Source organism: Osmerus mordax, chromosome 1, assembly GCF_038355195.1.
Source record: "Osmerus mordax isolate fOsmMor3 chromosome 1, fOsmMor3.pri, whole genome shotgun sequence".
NCBI lineage: Eukaryota > Metazoa > Chordata > Actinopteri > Osmeriformes > Osmeridae > Osmerus > Osmerus mordax.
The window spans coordinates 516,608-534,999 of record NC_090050.1 but is presented as its reverse complement, the minus strand read 5'-3'; the positions used below and the strand labels follow the sequence as shown (position 1 = coordinate 534,999).

Here is an 18,392-nt window from a genome sequence, read left to right as displayed (position 1 = left end):
GAAAATATGCCCCCCAAAACGTAAATAAGCTTGACATTTATTTAGTGGAAAATCGCTCATTCATAAAAAGCTCACTGGTAGCGATCATTGTCAGTAACAACGCAAAATGCGATATAGCCATGTGTGGAGAAGCTGCCCCGGTAAATTGTACTACTACGGTACAGTAGTAGACTACTGCTGTGTTCGTCTTGGTAGCGATTGCGTTGGTTGAATTGGATTCAACGTTCTGTTGTACGGTTTAGGCTGAAATTAATTATTTTCATGAACAGATTGACAACGTTTAGGCTGTGGCAATGAAGTTCAGGTTAGTAGTTAGATAGACTTTTGATTTAAGTAAGGGGACTGCCAAACATTTTCTGTCGCCGTTTGACTTCCTAAACAGCTGTGTACTGTAGCTAGATGTTTTTGTAGTGTGTCTCGCGTAAGCTACAGCGTTGCAGTGAGCTACACTGGTTTGAAACCACAGGTAATGGTAATTTCACCAACAAATCGTTTACTAATGTCAGAATAAATCCTACAACGAAAATGTATATGTGAGGAATGTTTATTTTAACGATTGAAAACAGATACATCATAGACCACTGTAGTATGTGTTGCCCGGGCAACACAGGCTAATGTCATGATGCTAATATTTCAGTGAAATAGTAGACTACTGTTTCCGAAAGTAGATGTACTTCCTTAATAATATCAGCTTATATTGTACATTACACATCACAATTGTGTGTCATATCACAAAGTAAAATGAGTAAATATTTATCACCCTGGCCTCTTTGCTTGTGGCGTTTCTGCAGCTGCCTTGCAGTAAAGCTATAGTTAGCCTAGCTATCCCCCAAGTTAACAGATGCGAAACGAATGTTCTGCCAAAGGTAGTCACGCGTGTTTTCGTGACGTTAGTGACGTAGTGACGTTAGTAACGTCAGTGACTGTGGCTAGCAAATTAGCCACCGTTAGCTTCACTTTTCGCCACAAAAACTTAACTTAAGCCCAAACCATGCAACGGAACGTAAATTCCAATAGAAGCAACTCAATCGCTACCAAGACGAAACTTTTGACACCTATGTGGTCTATGTAGGCCAAATATTGACTGAGTTTTAGGGGGGCAAAAAGAATAAATAAATAAATAAAAATAATAATATATAAGTGAGAGAACAAAGGTTGTGCCCTTGCCGAAGACAAAGCACACCCAACTAGAGAGGGTACAATTTCTGGGGAAATTGTAGGGTGTGCTTGCTTGCGTCGGTTGCACAGGGGTCAATTTTTTTATGACATTTTTACAACTGATATTTCTGTATATTTTATATAAAAATGCATACTTATTATTTATAAAGATTACATAGATTTAAAAGCATTTTTTTTTGCTGCTCATTTACAACTCAAAATACGAGTGAAATGTAGAATGAAATAGATGTCTTCTCATTTCCCCTGCAAGAGTCTCATAGCTGAATCAAAACGAATAAATTTGGCAGACCGGTGTAAAAATTGACCTAATCGATATGATTTAAACGTCCTTTTAAGTTTTTCCCTTCTCGTGACATTTTCAGGCATTTAGCCTACTCATATTGCATTAATTCATTAATAGAGAACCCCCTTTGAAGATTATTCTACGACGTTACCGGCAGTAGAAGATGGAATCACGATTCAAACAGTACCATCTGCTAACTGAAAATATGCCCCCGAAAACGTAAATAAGCTTGACATTTATTTAGTGGAAAATCGCTCATTCATAAAAAGCTCACTGGTAGCGATCATTGTCAGTAACAACGCAAAATGCGATATAGCCCTGTGTGGAGAAGCTGCCCCGGTAAATTGTACTACTACAGTACAGTACTAGACTACTGCTGTGTTCGTCTTGGTAGCGATTGCGTTAGTTGAATTAGTTGAATTCGATTTAACGTTCCGTTGTACGGTTTAGGCTGAAATTAATTATTATCATGAACAGATTGACAAAGTTTAGGCTGTGGCAATGAAGTTCAGGTTAGTAGTCAGATAGTTTCACCTATTGAAAGACTTTTGATTTAAGTAAGGGGAGTGCCGAACATGTTCTGTCGCCGTTTGACTTCCTAAACAGCTGTGTAGATGTTTTTGTAGTGTGTCTCACGTAGGCTACAGCGTTGCAGTGAGCAACACTGGTTTGAAACCACAGGTAATGATAATTTCACCAACAAATTGTTTACTTGTAATGTAATGTCATAATAAATCCTACAACAAAAATGTATTTGTGAGGAATGTTAATTTTAACGATTGAAAACAGATGCATCATAGACCACTGTAGTATGTTTTGCCCGGTCAACAGAGGCTAATGTCATGCTAATGCTTCAGTGAAATAGTAGACTACCGTTTCCGAAAGTAGATGTGGGCCTACTTCCTTAATAATATCAGCTAATATTGTACATAACATTTCACAATTGTGTTTCACATCACAAGGTAAAATGAGTAAATAGTTATCACCCTGGCCTCTTTGCTTGTGGCGTTTCTGCAGCTGCCTTGCAGTCAAGCTATAGTTACCCTAGCTATCCCCCAAGTTAACAGATGCGAAACGAATGATCTGCTACAGGTAGTCACGTGTGTTTTCGTGACGTTAGTGACGTAGTGACGTTAGTAACGTCAGTGACTGTGGCTAGCAAATTAGCCACCGTTAGCTTCACTTTTCGCCACAAAAACGTAACTTGAGCCTAAACCATGCAACGGAACGTAAATCCCAATAGAAGCAACTCAATCGCTACCAAGACGAAACTTTTGACATCTACGTTGTCTATGTAGGCCAAATATTGACTGAGTTTTAGGGGGGCAAGAATAATAATAATAATAATAATAATATATATGTGAGAGAACAAAGGTTGTGTCCTTGCCGAAGGCAAAGCACACCCAATAACATCCCACTTTCTTAACTACAGTCTCACAATGACATCTCAATTACAGTCGTGCAGCAGAAGCAACATATCCTTAATGTAACTACTCGTGAGTGCAGGTTGATACCAGGTAGTGTAAGAACAGGATCACAAATACAATGTGCCAGGAAAGTCGTAGGTATGACAGGAAGTTGTGATCTGCTAAGTGCTGGCGTCTGGACCCTTAGGCCGAGGGTAGAAACAGAAGCTTGTTAGACTAAAGCTTGTAGTGGAGCAGCAGGAGACTGAGGCAGCAGGCCGGAGGGACAACATGAAAAACACAATAATTTATTTATGTATGGACCTTTTTCAATTTTCGTATTCTTGGAAACGGCTTATTAGTGATTGGTTTTAGTGTCTTGTGACAACCCTAACTTTCTTCCCATATTATTAGTGCATGCCTGATTGTTTTCAAAGATTTATATGTGGGCCAGAAAGGCTCTCTGCTGAAGACAGCCAGCTCCTCACACACCCTCTGGTGATAAAACAGGGAGAGAAAATAAGTGTGTGTGTCTGTTTTTGTTGGTTAATTCCCCCAATGAAAAATGCAAAGACGCCTGGGATAGCTCTTCCCCTCCCATCTACTTTAAATGTTTCCTCTCTATTTGTCACTCCCTCTCTCTTCTCTCTCCCTCTCTCTCACACACAATCATGCTCTCTCTCCCTCCCTCTTTTCCTCTGTCTGTTTCCCCTTCCTTTTTCGACCCTCCAAATCCAGCTGAGCAGTAATACCCACAGGTAAGGCTGATCTCAACAACAACCGGCTCCACGAACCCTCCTTTCTAGTTCTATCTATATCACCGCACTGCACTGCCTGTGTGTGTATACATACATTCACGGGAACATTTTATTACATAAGCGTGTCCATATTAATCCTCTATACCTTTTAGTGACAGTGCCTGTCGACTGTACTGTGAGGGTGCTTCCTGCCGCCAATGTAGATGCCTGTGACACTGCCAGTTCCTTGATTTGGTTTCATCTACCCCTCTCTCCTGAGTGCTGTAAGACGGCTGACATCAAAGGCCTCCGCGAGAGCTTAGCTGGACACACACACACACACCACCAAGCAGTCACAGAAACTAGCAGCACTGGTGGTGGCGTGGGTGGTAGTTGGGAGAGGCTTGGAAGGGGGAGGGAGGAGGGGGAGAGGCAGGAGGGGAGGGAGGGGGGTAAGAGAGGAGGATGGAGGGAAGGAAGGATGGGGGAAGAGAAGGGGAAGGAGGGATGAGAGGGGGAGGAATGGTGCAATGAGAGGGGAAGGGAGGAATGGGGGAATGAGGGTGGGGGGAGCTAGGAATGGGGGCATGAGAGGGGGTTGGTCACACATCTATCCTGGTCACCTGAGGGCCTTGACCAGGAGACCGTCGTGACTCATGTTGCTGGTTGGAACCATCCAATCAGGTGTAGAGTGCCCTGGGGTAATGGAGGAAATGGGTTGGGGGCTTTTTGACCCCTGCTTGTAACTTTCTTGCATTTTTCTCTCTCCCTCTCTCTCCCTCTGTCTCCCTCTGTCTCTGTCTCCCTCTGTCTCCCTCCATCTCACAGCCTCTCCATTTCTCTTTCTGTCTCTCCCTTTCTGTCTCCCCCTCTGTCTCTCTCTCTCTTTCCATCGGTATTTGTCTCAATGTCTCTCTCCATCTCTCTTTATCCCACCTGCTCACACACAGTAAAGTGCCTTTTCAGATGCACACACACGCAGGCACATATCCTATAATACTGGTTCAGCCTTCTCTATCTCTGCTTCTCTCTCTCTGTCTCACACACACACCCTTCCCCCGTCCCTCTCCATCTATACATCACCCCTGAGTTGTGTGAGGGGATGTCTGATTGGCCAGTGCAGACAACACTGGATCCTCTGGGCCCTCCTCCCCTCATAATCTTGTTGCCATAACAGCCCCTTGTATCTAATGTCAATACTGCCCTGGATAGACTCACTGGGAGAGGCACACGGGATGGGAGGTGCGTGTGTGTTTGAGGGGGGGGGGGGGGGGGCTTAACCCAGGGCTCAAACCTAACCAAGTCCTTCTTTTTGTATTATTGTATCTGTTAATGATGAGGATGCATTTACCAAATGATAAGGATTAAAGATAGTAGTAATGGATTGCCATCATCTTCCGCTTGTCCGGGGGTGTCCGGACATGTACTCTTTTCGAGACCTAAACAATGCGTCCAGCAGGGATTCCAAAATTGTCCGGGATTTTGCCTCGTCGGATATTTGTGTTTCTCTGGGTCTTTCACAAACTATTGCGCTCTTACAAGTTTTGAAAATATTATACATAATGCAGTAATTTGATCAATTTACCAGCTAACTTGCTTCTGAACACTGAACATGAATGGGTTTGAACGTTGGAAAATACAATGTTTGGGACTATAGGTCGCAAATGACACGCTTTACTGCCGCCTTCTTCGATTACAATGGATGTCTATGGAAGTGTCGCAACTCTCTTTTTATATGGCTCTGGGTCTATCTAGCTTTGATTACCAAGCCTTTTAATCCGTGGCGTGCTTACATAGTCTATAATGTCCCAGTGTTTTAAGAAAATATTATAAACTATATTCATCCATCCATCATCTTCCGCTTGTCCGGGGGTCGGGTCGCGGGGGCAGCAACCTAAGCAGGGAGGCCCAGACTTTCCTCTCCCCGGCCACTTCCACCAGCTCTTCCTGGGGGACCCCGAGGCGTTCCCAGGCCAGCCGAGAGACATAGTCCCTCCAGCGTGTCCTGGGTCTTCCCCGGGGCCTCTTCCCAGTGGGACGTGCCCAGAACACCTCACCAGGGAGGCGTCCAGGAGGCATCCTTATCAGATGCCCGAGCCACCTCAACTGGCCCCTCTCGACGCGGAGGAGCAGCGGTTCTAGTCTGAGCCCCTCCCGGATGACCGAGCTTCTCACCCTATCTCTAAGGGAGAGCCCGGACACCCTGCGGAGAAAACTCATTTTGGCCGCTTGTATTCGCGATCTCGTTCTTTTGGTCACTACCCACAGTTTGGTGACCATAGGTGAGGGTAGGAACGTAGATAGACTGGTAAATAGAGAGCTTCGCCTTTCGACTCAGCTCCTTCTTCACTACAACGGACCGATGCAGAGCCCGCATCACTGCGGACGCCGCACCGATCCGCCTGTCGATCTCGATGGATGGATGGAGTAATGGATTGCTTGTGTTGAGAACATAAGCCGGAGATAGACAAGATCTCCACTTCCCCTGCACATGAACACACTTCAAACCAGGGGCGTAGCCAGAATAATCTTTTTTGGGTAGGCCTAGAAAAATATGGATAGGCATCTTTTCAGTTTTTTTTTAACTTATTTACTTTGCGATGTGCACCCGGTGCATAATTCTTCTGAGATATTTTCGTTTTTGGGTAGGCCTTAGAACAAATAGGGTAGGCCTGTGCCTACCCAGGCCTACCCATGGCTACGCCCCTGCTTCAAACACACATTGGATACAGACTGTATGTGTGCTGTGTGTGTTTTGTTGGGTCACATAAAAAAGCTGTTCAGTCACAGTGCCACGAGGAGACCATTGAGCTGAGGTGGAAGTCTACCTCTCCTCAGAAGTGCCTGGTCACCTTGTTATTCACACCTAGGTTCATCCTCTTCCAACATGCCTTTTTCTCTGTGTGTTTGTGTGTGTGTCTGTGTATGTCTGTGTGTGTGTTTGTGTGTGTGTCTGTGTATGTCTGTGTGTATGTCTGTGTGTTTGTGTGTGTGCGCATGTTTGTGTGTGTCTGTGTATGTTTGTTTGTGTGTGTTTGTGTGCGTGTCTGTGTGCGTGTTTATGTGCATGGACATTGATGCCTCTCTATCAGGTATTAGCATAGTGTAGGTGTTGATTTAATGGCAAATCAAGCACACACACAATATATTTGTTCATATCCTAATGGTTGGTTTTGTGCTCTTTTGAAAAATTCACCTCTCCAACTAGATGCCCCATCACCCTCTCCAACCTGTGTAGCATATGACACAACATGTTGTCTTCTCTGCCTCCCACAACCAGAACACAACTCAACCAATCCTGTAGCACAGGGGTTCTCAAACGTACAGGGGAGAACATTTTCCAAGGACCATGGGTTCAAACTACCTACTAATGGGAAATTTAGTTTTTATGTTGTAGCTATTCGCACCGGTGTTCATGTAGGGTTGCAACTGCACTCTTGGTTTTCAGCATGGCTTGTGGCAGGACAGAAGGGGACTCAGTTGGGGGGTTAATTTTGTTGACGGAAGCATTGTTTAAGTTTCTATTGTTGAACTCGTTTGATATGTGTAGTGTTGGATGTTAGTTTGGTTAGTTTGATTGTTCACACTGAGGGTGAAGGTTAGCTAGGTAGATTGCTAGCCAGGCTGTTACAACGCAGGACAGATTCAGTAGGTTATCGCAGAACGCAGCCTATGAGGTTTATCCGAGTCGCAATTATTAGTAGTTGAAATCTCAGAAAAAAAGTTTCCCGTAGCAAATAATGGTTTGAGCATTTTCGGGTTCTATAATTTATTTTCACGTAACTGACAGCTGCAATATGTTAAAAACATAGTCTGTATAGTTAAAACTTGCTCGCACCCGTGCGCCCAAATACTTTTCCATGCTCGCACACATGGGCGCACTGTAGAGCCCTTTGCTCTTAACCCTCGTGCTGCCTTCGGGTCACATGACCCAAAGGTTCATAACGAACCATCGTTGTGTTTACCCAATTTTACCCAATACAAAAACAAATAAAAATAATTTTCTTTTAACCATTCCAATGTGGGGGGTCTGAGACAGCCCGACAGTTAAAAGAAAATGCTTCACTTTGTTTTTGTATGAGGTAAATTTGTCGCAATACGACGGTGGGTCACAATGACTGATGGGTCAGAATGACCCGAAGATAACACGAGGGTTAAATGGACACAATATGCTTATTTTATTGGTGCAATGGTCACCCATCTGCCGATCATTATGTTTTCACTTTTTAATGATATGCCACAATTCTACAATTTTATAATTTATGGCAAATTATTTTGCGGACCCCCTGGCTATGGCTTGCGGACCCCTAGGGGCAGGGCTCTACGGTAATGTTTTCACCAAGGAGTACATGTGCTCCTAAAAGAATTTTTTTTGGAGCACACAAAGAAATTTAGGAGCACAGTTTTTTTTTATTGTATTTGTTTATTAAACATAACTTAACACAGGGGCATCGTTAGACCCTTTTTACAGGGGCACGTGCCCAGTATAAATCTGCTGCGCCCCAGTAAATCTTGAAAGTTTGAGTTTAAAAAAAATTAACTCAATATCTCAGTCAACGCTTGTAAAATCAAAGCAGTTTAACCGAAAACACAAACCGATGCATGTCAGCGCGCTCTTCTGAACTTGCCAAATAGCCACTGCAGCATGCACACAGAAGTCAGGGTGTCGGACTCAGCACACAAGTCAGAATTGAGGTAGGCTAAGAAAACATTACAAAACTAAAGAAAGTTTCTAAATGATAGGCCTACCGATCATCTTATTTTTACTAAAACATAAAAACAATATTACATGAAGCTAAAAACAATTGTAGCTTGCATTAACTATAGGTGTCCCTGCCAAAGCTGATATCAAACTTGTGTCCCTGAACTGTTACATAGTGGGTTAGCAAGGGGAGTTTCTATAGCCTAGTAGTGCATTGTGCGCAACACGCTTGGAAGAAGGGATATGAATAGGGGCCTATTCACTGTGCCCCAGTACAGTTTTATGTCTAACAATGCCACTGACTTAACAGTTAATGCTGTTAGACAACTAGAGACTTTCACTCTGATAGAACTAGAACAAATACTTTATGAAACATGAATATAGTGGTGACTCAGGGCCCCTCCCTGAGTCACCACCTTACCGTGGTGGAGGGGTTTGCGTGTCCTAATGATCCTGGAAGCTATGTTGTCGGGGGCTTTATGCCCCTGGTAGGGTCACCCAAGGCAAACAGGTTCCAGGCGAAGGATCAGACAAAGCGTGGCTCAAAAAACTACCATGAAGAAAACGAACAATGGTTCTCAGTTGCCCCTGCCCGGAAGCGGGTCACCGGGGCCCCCCCCTGGAGCCAGGCCCGGGGGTGGGGCTCGATGGCGAGCGCCTGGTGGCCGGGCCTTTTCCCATGGGGCCCGGTCGGGCACAGCCCGAAGAGACAACGGGGGACCCCCTTCCAGTGGGCTCACCATCCGTAGGAGGGGTCATGGGGGTCGGGTGCAGTGCGAGACGGGCGGCGGCCGAAGGCGGGGGCCTTGGCGGTCCGATCCTCTGCTGCAGAAGCTAGCTCTAGGGACGTGGAACGTCACCTCGCTGGCGGGAAAGGAGCCGGAGCTGGTGCGCGAGGTAGAGAAGTTCCGGCTAGATATAGTCGGCCTCGCCTCGACGCACAGCATCGGCTCCGGAACCAGTCTCCTTGAGAGGGGCTGGACTCTCTTCCACTCTGGAGTTGCCCTCGGTGAGAGGCGTCGAGCTGGGGTGGGAATACTTGTTTCCCCTCGGTTCGGCGCCTGTACGTTGGGGTTCACCCCGGTGGACGAGAGGGTAGCCTCCCTCCGCCTTCGGGTGGGGGGACGGGTCCTCACTGTTGTTTGTGCTTATGCACCAAATGGCAGTGCAGAGTACCCACCCTTTTTGGAGTCTCTGGGAGGGGTGCTGGATAGCGCTCCTCCCGGAGATTCCCTCGTCCTCCTGGGGGACTTCAATGCTCATGTGGGCAATGACAGTGAGACCTGGAGGGGCGTGATTGGGAGGAACGGCCCCCCCAATCTGAACCCGAGCGGTGTTTTGTTGTTGGACTTCTGTGCTAGACACGGCTTGTCCATAACGAACACCATGTTCAAGCATAAGGGTGTCCATATGTGCACTTGGCACCAGGACACCCGAGGTCTCAGTTCGATGATAGACTTTGTAGTCGTGTCGTCGGATCTGAGGCCGAATGTCTTGGACACTCGGGTGAGGAGAGGGGCGGAGCTGTCAACTGATCACCATCTGGTGGTGAGTTGGCTACGATGGTGGGGGAAGACGCCGGTCAGGCCTGGCAGGCCCAAACGTAATGTGAGGGTCTGCTGGGAACGGCTGGCAGAATCCCCTGTCAGAAGGAGCTTCAACTCCCACCTCCGGGAGAGCTTCGACCATGTCTCGGGGGAGGCCGGGGACATTGAGTCCGAATGGGCCATGTTCCGGGCCTCCATTGTTGAGGCGGCTGACCGAAGCTGCGGACGCAAGGCGGTCGGTGCATGTCGCGGCGGTAACCCTCGGACTCGGTGGTGGACGCCGGAGGTGAGGGAAGCCGTCAAGCTGAAGAAGGAGGCCTATCGGACTTTGTTGGCTGGTAGGACTCCAGAGGCAGCTGATGTGTACCGGCAGGCCAAGCGGAATGCGGCTTTGGCGGTTGCGGAGGCAAAAACCCGGGCATGGGAGGAGTTCGGCGAGGCCATGGAGAATGACTTCCGAACGGCTTCGAAAAGGTTCTGGACCACCATCCGGCGACTCAGGAGGGGGAAGCAGTGCACTGTCAACACTGTATATGGTGGGGATGGTGCGCTGCTGACCTCGATGGGGGACGTCCTGGATCGGTGGAAGGAATACTTTGAAGACCTCCTTAATCCCACCAACACGCGTTCCGACGTGGAGGCAGAGTCTGGGGACATTGGGGGGGGCCCTTCTATCTCTGGGGCTGAGGTCGCCGAGGTGGTTGAAAAGCTCCGCGGTGGCAAGGCCCCTGGGGTGGATGAGGTCCGCCCGGAGTTCCTTAAGGCTCTGGATGTTGTAGGGCTGTCTTGGTTGGCACGACTCTGCAACATCGCGTGGACATCAGGGACAGTGCCTCTGGACTGGCAGACCGGGGTGGTGGTTCCCCTCTTTAAAAAGGGGGACCGGAGGGTGTGCTCCAACTTTAGGGGGATCACACTCCTCAGCCTCCCTGGGAAAGTCTATTCAGGGGTGCTGGAGAGGAGGGTCCGTCGGATTGTCGAACCTTGGATTCAGGAGGAGCAATGTGGTTTTCGTCCTGGCCGTGGAACTGTGGACCAGCTCTATACCCTCGGCAGGGTTCTGGAGGGTGCATGGGAGTTCGCCCAACCAGTCTACACATGTTTTGTGGATTTGGAAAAGGCGTTTGACCGTGTCCCTCGGGGGCTCATGTGGGGGGTGCTCCGGGAGTACGGGGTACCGGACTCCCTGATCGGGGCTGTTCGGTCCCTGTACGACCGGTGCCAGAGTTTGGTCCGCATTGCCGGTAGTAAGTCGAACTTGTTCCCGGTGAGGGTTGGACTCCGCCAGGGCTGCCCTTTGTCACCGATTCTGTTCATAACTTATATGGACAGAATTTCTAGGCGCAGCCAGGGCGTTGAGGGGGTCCGGTTTGGGGACCTCAGGATCGGGTCGCTGCTTTTTGCAGATGATGTGGTCCTGTTGGCTTCATCGGGCCGTGACCTCCAGCTCTCACTGGAGCGGTTCGCAACCGAATGCGAAGCGGCTGGGATGGGAATCAGCACCTCCAAATCTGAGGCCATGGTTATCGACCGGAAAAAGGTGGAGTGCAATCTCCGGGTCGGGCAGGAGATCTTGTCCCAAGCGGAGGAGTTCAAGTATCTCGGGGTCTTGTTCACGAGTGAGGGAAGGATGGAGCGCGAGATCGACAGGCGGATCGGTGCGGCGTCCGCAGTGATGCGGGCTCTGCATCGGTCCGTTGTGGTGAAGAAAGAGCTGAGTCGAAAGGCGAAGCTCTCTATTTACCAGTCGATCTACGTTCCTACCCTCACCTATGGTCACGAACTGTGGGTAGTGACCGAAAGAACGAGATCGCGAATACAAGCGGCCGAAATGAGTTTTCTCCGCAGGGTGTCCGGGCTCTCCCTTAGAGATAGGGTGAGAAGCTTGGTCATCCGGGAGGGGCTCAGAGTAGAACCGCTGCTCCTCCGCGTCGAGAGGGGCCAGTTGAGGTGGCTCGGGCATCTGATAAGGATGCCTCCTGGACGCCTCCCTGGTGAGGTGTTCTGGGCACGTCCCACTGGGAAGAGGCCCCGGGGAAAACCCAGGACAAGTTGGAGGGACTATGTCTCACGGCTGGCCTGGTAACGCCTCGGGGTCCCCTAGGAAGAGCTGGTGGAAGTGGCCGGGGAGAGGAAAGTCTGGGCCTCCCTGCTTAGGTTGCTGCCCCCGCGACCCGACCCCCGGACAAGCGGAAGATGATGGATGGATGAATATAGTTTATAATATTTTCTTAAAACACTGGGACATTATAGACTATGTAAGCACGCCACGGATTAAAAGGCTTGGTAGTCAAAGCTAGATAGACCCAGAGCCATATAAAAAGAGAGTTGCGACACTTCCATAGACATCCATTGTAATCGAAGAAGGCGGCAGTAAAGCGTGTCATTTGCGACCTATAGTCCCAAACATTGTATTTTCCAACGTTCAAACCCATTCATGTTCAGTGTTCAGAAGCAAGTTAGCTGGTAAATTGATCAAATTACTGCATTATGTATAATATTTTCAAAACTTGTAAGAGCGCAATAGTTTGTGAAAGACCCAGAGAAACACAAATATCCGACGAGGCAAAATCCCGGACAATTTTGGAATCCCTGCTGGACGCATTGTTTAGGTCTCGAAAAGAGTACATGTCCGGGTAAAAGAGGACGTCTGGTCACCCACATTTTATATAGCCAGCTTTACTTAAAGTGTATTGTAAGATTTAGCTTGTTAGATTATAAATGCAGTTAGAGCTAGACTGTAGGTCTAGTATCTAACGTAAGCAACACTTTTACTGTAGCTAGCTAGAGAGCACGAGTATCATAACCAGAAGGTCGTTGGTTTATAGTCTGTCAAATTAGTTGTAGTTATTGCTGTTCGTTGGCATACAAAGTTAGTCTTCTCTTGTTAGCATAATTAGTACATCTAATTAGAGCTAGCAAGTGATCGCTTGTCGGCGAAATCAGTGTCGTAACTCTCTTTTTATATGGCTCTGGCCCATTGGTTGCGAATCGTCGTTCGTGCGTCATCATGCCATGTACACATCGTGCAGTTGCGACTCTGTCACTTGCTTTCCAGGTGAAATCAATGGTATACTTGAATACTTCACTTCATCGCGCTGTTGTTCCGTGTATTGACAACAGCCCATCACTCGCGCATTGTGCTCGTAAATAATTTTTCCTTATTTTTTACCTATTTTTAGGCGCAAATGCGAGTGAAATACTCGCACTGTAGAGCCCTGCCTAGGGGTCCGGGGACCCCACTTTGAGAACCACTGCTGTAGCAGACCTGACATCCAGTCACCAGCACTCAGTTGGTGTAGCACCCCCCAAGGACAACCCTCTCTAAAGGACAGCTCCCTCTCAATAACATTCTCTCCTCTGTCAGTGATTCACACTTTAATTCCCCAGAACCGTGCCCAAGAATCACATTCCAAATGTATGAGAAACAGTAAGATAGGAGTCAAACAATTCCCAACTGATAGCACTGGAAGAGTGACATGGTTCTAACCTTGTCTGAATAAGTACTCCTCTTAAAACACCTTGTAATTGAATAATCTGCTCTGGAATTCCCCTCAACAAACTCTCCTGTCTGTTTGAATGCATGGTACAGTAACCATAGTTACCTAGAAAGCCTTTTGCATGAAAGGTAAGGCATATCAGCTCTGTGTGGTAGATGAGCTGTAATGACAGAAGCTTAGGTTATGTGTATTCTTAAACAGAATAGTTTAGAATTATGCAAACATAAACTGAATGGTCATACTCACCCTCTATAATAGTAAAACAAAAAGTCTACTATCACTTCAACACAACTGTTTATTAGTGGGTATGAGTGTATGGACCGATAACACCAAATTTGACATCAGTCAAGCACATAAGTATTATAATTACCAGTTGGAAGGTTCTGTTTTGTGTATCAAATGACTGTTATGATCTTATTTGCTTAGCTGGAGGCCTTAGGTTTCCATTTGCTACCTTGGAGACGGCGTCCCATGCGTCACATATGGCTGGGAGGGTAACCAAACATCCAGTATTACTTTATAACTGGTGTATCAGGATACTGGGTTTGAATTAAGTCATTCATGTTTTACATGTGTATTTATACACAGAGATATATTGTGTATCATTCTTTATGTATAACTGCACATACAGTACCATATCTATAATATAAATTGTTTTTCTCAGGGTAAATACAGGTGGTCGATAACGGTTTACAGAACTGCATCATGTTTCTTGTCATCTTCAAATTTTTCACAACGATCCACCTTAACTGAATAATCCCGGGTTGGCCCCTCCTTCTCTCTCTCTCCGCGACAGCTCTCCAGCAACAGACTGGCGCTGTGTCCCTCTTTCGGTTTTCCAGCCACTGAAATCGGCGGAGCGACGCGCTCTCTTTCCGTAGTCCGGTCCAGGTCGCGTTTATCTGCACTTTCACGCGGATGTACGTGGACTGGAAACCCACTTACAATTTAAAACAAGAATAAAAACAACCCCACCGGTTAAATCAACAGGAACTGCTGCGCGTTCAGACAAACTGGAATCGTTACCTCCGGTGATAATTTCCTCCTATGTTTGAGAGGGGGGGTTAACGATCGTTTTGGAGTGAAATCTTAAGGTTTGGCGTAGCCTACTTTTCTGGCCTGTAACATACCGAGAGAGTTGTTAAATAACTTGATTTCGAGAAACTGTGATCAAAACCGAAGGAAAAGCTTTCCAGTGTCGCGGTAATCATATTGAACTGATTTGTTGTCCTTGCCACAGTTGTCAAGTTGGAGTCTGAAAGGGGCAGAAACCAGTCCGTTTAACTTGCACTTCTTCAAATCCAGTTTGCACTCTTTCAAGAAAAGTGTAAAGGCAAAATCATTTGTGACTGAGAGCATTTTATTTCAAAGGGACAACAGCATACCCCTCTGAGATTTGATTGGGAATTTCTTTTGGGTTTCTCGTCTCTGAAGTCCATTTTCATAGTCCAGCTGTGACCCAAGCGGAAGAAGAGAGCTACATTTCTGTCGGAGGGGGAACGTGGATCTTAAGCGCTGAAGGACACAGTTTGGTGATCCGTTGACAGGGGTGAACACGGTCCTACGCTTACTGTCATACATTATCAGCGGAGCTGCGTGAATAGACTTCGGGTAAGGTCGAATCTTTCTTTTTGTCATATTCCACTTGGAGCATGAGACCATACAATGTTTTCCACAGGTGTGTGAATGAATGTTCTCCTGCGCGCGGGCATTTTAGGTCCCTTGTATGAACGCCGCATTGTTGCTGTATGGTAAAGAGTCTTTAAGATCATATATTTCAGTCAACGAACAAGGCTTTCATTTTAATCACCAAAGAAATGTTAAGATGTAGGAAGCACTGTCGGTGTAGCAGTGTGCTTTTCCCATTTCCCCATGGCTAATGGCAAGACCGGGAATAATTTTGAAACCTGTAACCTTACAGTCTCTAAACATACTGTCAGTCAAAACACTTTGCTTCTAGTTTAATTAATATATTTATTTTCTGAAGGAACCGTGCTGATTCGACGTACAACTCGAGTGGAACGAATTGAGCAAATATGTCTGCGTAAAAGTAAAAATATTGCGCACCACTGAGTAACTGCAAGGTGATAATGTTGTGCAGTAACGTCTGTGCGCGACAGTAGACTTTAGTGTCTGGCGTTGCCTTTTTACTTTGACCGAGAGGTTCCTAGCAATTTAGATTCATGTCCACACCTCATGAAATAATCGCCTCTCTTTCTTAGTCGACTATTTCAAACAACGATGGTGCCAAACTGCAGAGCAATGTATTAGATTGTGTAGAGCGGAACGATAAGAGATTCACTAGATTTAATTAAGAAGCGCTTGTTTCTCGCTGCGAAAAGTCAAGCCTTCTTACGTCATCTGCAAGGATGGGCGTAATAAGCTCGCTGTTCTCCCCCCTCCTCCCCCTCCTTTACCTAGGCGTGTCCTCGCGCTATTGCGTCGGGGAAGGGAGACCCCGCAATATTTGCTCATGACGATTTTTCAGATTCGGTGACCTCCAAACGAGGGCATCGTTTCACGATCTTTCTTGCCTTCATCAGCAAGCGTCATGGGCCAAAGCTCTGATATTATCTAGAACTTGGATCACCCTGGGCGCAGAATCTGCACCGTGATAACATAATGCCCTTTATTAACGCATCCTGTCGACAAAACCATTCGAGATCTGCAGGAAACAAAACATACTATACTTCTGAACACCCAGTTGCTACCCACCTGAACAGCAACAGAGAGTGGAAACGCAATCGTTTCTCCCAAAATCAGCATTATCTACCCTTTCATGAATCTTAGGTGGCCATAGTGTAAAGACCAGCTGGTCTGCATTCAAAACTGTGAGGGCATGACTTGCTACTGTCCTGCATTATTGATTTAGTTGTGGAAGCATATTTTATGAAAAGATAAATATGTAACATGTAGTAACACTTAGTAGCATGCTCCATATCTTGTGCTCCTAAAAGCCACAACTGATATCTCTACCATGTACATGTCAGCAGTTCCACTGCTCTTCGCTTTAGAGGTGGCGGACACAGCTCAGAATGTTCTGGTCTTGTATCTAGAGCCCCCAAAGATGATTTGCTGCACACAGACTTCTTGTATTTAGTTTGGATGCTACCAGTCAGCACCTCACCAGCACTGATGTGTGTTTCCCCGTTCTTCACATGGACAACAATAGACCTCGTATGGCCAGGGACCCCTGTGGAGTCAGCTAGTGTCCATGTCCAACACTGAAAGAGACTCATGGCAAGGGTATGGTGTGCCTGCCTGGTAATTGTAGGGTTGCTGGTTTAAGTGCCCTGTCGGCCATTCCACTGCTGTGGCTGCTTGATACATAAACCATGTCACATGTCTCTCTGCCCCTACCCCTCTCTCTCTCTGTCTCTCTCTCTCTGTCTCTCTCTCTCTCTTCTTGTGCCTGACTGTCTGTTTTTGTGCTAGTGTTGGTGAGTGTGTTTGCCTTGATTTGTAGACCCACCCGCAGAGATCTGAGGGTGGGTCTACAGTCTCAGTCTGTGTATTGCTCCAGTGGGCTGTGGGAGTTTATAGTGCAAATCAAGCTGTGTTTACTCTGTTTAGCCTGCCAGCATCTGCTCTCTCTAATTAAGAGACTATCCCTGTCTGTGTGTGTTTGTCTCTGTGCGAGCCTGTGTATCTGACTGAATGATAACTAGTGGAATATCTGTCGGCAGTTAGTAAGGAGTTCTTATGAAGGTATAACTGAATTGAACTGGTTAAACTCACTCTTGTGTATAAATACCCCTGGTGGGACCAGGGTTTATCTGGACGAACTCTGGTGATCCCCGGGGTTCAGCTGTCTTAGTGTGGTGGGACAAGGGTTCATCTGGACGAACTCTGGTGATCCCCGGGGTTCAGCTGTCTTAGTGTGGTGGGACCAGGGTTCATCTGGACGAACTCTGGTGATCCCCGGGGTTCAGCTGTCTCAGTGTGGTGGGACCAGGGTTCATCTGGACGACCTCTGGTGATCCCTGGGGTTCAGCTGTCTGCACGGTGTTGTCTTGGAAGACCAGAGAATCCACATAACCAACGCCAATGAGGTGTTTATGTAAGGTGGTCATTGCTTTCATACCTCACAGTGTGGGCAAGATGGGGAGGTAGCAACACGTATGGGCGACCCAAATATACCGTTGCCACGTGCAGCTAAATAGTAGTTCTCATGAATGTGTGCATGTTTGTATTTTGAAAAGTACTGAAAAAAGATGACTTGCTGTTGAATGGCATCAACTATATAGTTTGGATTCAGCCAGGGGTCGATCTGGGACCGATCTTCTTCTTGGGATTTGCATTTGGATTCTGCCACCTTAGCTGTCTGTCTCTGACTAATTGTCTTGCTGCTCTTGCAGGCTCTGCTGTCTGCCCACTAGGGGTGTGCGATATGGCCAAAATCTTCTATCACGGTATGAGTCATTTTATATCACGGTTACGGTATATATCACGGTATAGTAATTGTTCTGTAAATTCAATTAAGAAATGGTACAAAATAACCATACCATACTTCATCATCACACTCGATTATTTATTACAAACAAAAACAACTGCCTCACATGAGACAACACTTGAGTTAAAAACAAAAGACTCCAAAAAGTTACGAGTACGAGCGTTCCGATTGGCTGATGCGCAGTCATGCCATCCGCGTGGTGACCTACTCACAGCTCAATACGGATCCGTAATGCCCTCGAATTGGTTACCTGCAGAATGTGTCATCAAATATATAATTAACTAGAGAGGGTACAATTTCTGGGGAAATTGTAGGGTGTGCTTGCTTGCGTCAGTTGCACAGGGGTCCGTTTTTGAATGACATTTTTACAACTGATTTCTGTATATTTTATATAAAAATTAATACTTATTATTTATAAAGATTACATAGATTTTAAAGCATTTTTTTTTTGCTGCTCATTTACAACTGAAAATACGAGTGAAGTGTAGAATGAAATAGATGTCTTCTCATTTCCCCTGCAAGAGGCAGCCTCATCGTTGAATCAAAACGAATACATTTGGCAGACCGGTGTAAAAATGGACCTAA

The 18,392-nt window shown here is 46.5% G+C and overlaps 1 protein-coding gene across 1 annotated transcript in view; it reads left to right on the top strand.

Moving 5' to 3' along the window:
* Positions 1 to 14,418: 14,418 nt before the first annotated feature.
* Positions 14,419 to 18,392, top strand: part of LOC136942504 (plasma membrane calcium-transporting ATPase 1-like) — a 103,960-nt gene continuing 99,986 nt past the window's right edge. The window contains exon 1 of the mRNA XM_067235422.1: positions 14,419 to 14,965. The gene's annotated coding sequence lies outside the window, so the exon portion shown is untranslated. The remainder of the gene's footprint in view (positions 14,966 to 18,392) is intronic.